Below are 1,395 nucleotides of genomic sequence, written 5' to 3' on the forward strand. Positions count from 1 at the left end.
CCCCCCCCGGTTTTCTGTCACCTTTACTGTCAACCTTCCAAAATGCCTCCACTTGCCTTACCAAGAGTATTTATGGACCCCAGTTCGCAGAAATATTCCAATAGTGTTGGAATTGCATAAATTGGGAATGACTTATGAAGTAGTGGCATCAAGTATGTGACTCAGCTTTCCAGTGCTCTACTTGTGCCTCCCCATCCAAAAAAGTCTAGACACGCCCCTGGTTATATGATTTAGTACAATGTTTTTTGATAAGAACTTCTTTTGCCAATGAAAATTCATTATTAAAGTAACTAACTCCATCACTAATCCATATTACATACTAACTGGATACATTGTATACAAATCTTTATAGTTTACTGTTAGTATACAAGGAACCAACATACAGTACAGTACCGTTATATACTAACAAAATTATATAAGAATAGTATGATTATATAATACCAATTTGATACACACTGTGACTTACATCACTGCCAATTCAACTTAATAAAGATTTTTCCAAACCTGTTTTCTCCTCTACTCAATAGGTTTAATGTTTTGTAGCTATGAGCAGTTCCTCCATTTCCTTTGTTTATTTCATTGTGGGAAATCAAAAACGCACTCAAAGGTCTAGGGTCTTTTAGTCTGCATACTGGCTGCTTTCAGTATACTTGTCAATTTCCCAATGTAAACACACATTATATTATATTCAAAACAGGCTTACAAAGAGTGGGTAGTATGGAACTGGGACACAGCTAGAGAAAGAAAAAAGTGTGAGAGTCGTCGAAACAAGCCGGATTTAACACAGGAAGGAAAGACCGAGAGAAAAGGGAGAAGATGGCTGTCAACTCCGGTCGGGCCAAAACACAATCTGACGGGTGTGTGCATGTGAGAGAGCAAAGAAGAGCATACGACGCACAGAAAGAAAGCAAAAAGACATTTAGATAAAGTGACAGAAAGGGCGAGCGTGAGGACACCTGTCCACTGTGGTCGATGCACCTTCATGTGGAGAGTGTGTAAATGAAAGTGTGTGTGTGTGTGTGTGTTTGTGTGTGAACGAGAGAGAGAGAGACAGAGGGACAAACACCCGTCTCCTGGTGTTAGAGATACTTACATTTAACACATACATTGTTGTGTTCAAAACAAAACCTGTCCACTGTTTGTGACACTCTGTTCTGGTTGGGATTTGGATATTTCAGGTTGTCGTGTGGTTGTGTGTGTGTGTGGTGTAGAGGCGAGTTAAAAAGGGTAGCTGTCCGCAGGAGTGAGCATGCTGCGCACTGATGTCTGTGTGTGAGAGAGTGAGTGTGCAGAGAAAGTGAGTAGGAGCTTAAAAGGGCTACCTGTCCACTGTAGTTAGAGGTGCTTTTACCTGATGTGAATGTGAGAGCAAAACAAACTCTGTGTGTGTGTGTG

The sequence above is a fragment of the Morone saxatilis genome, unplaced genomic scaffold (assembly GCF_004916995.1).
Source record: "Morone saxatilis isolate NCDOM2014 unplaced genomic scaffold, NCSU_SB_2.0 Contig8, whole genome shotgun sequence".
In the NCBI taxonomy this organism is placed as follows: Eukaryota; Metazoa; Chordata; class Actinopteri; family Moronidae; genus Morone; species Morone saxatilis.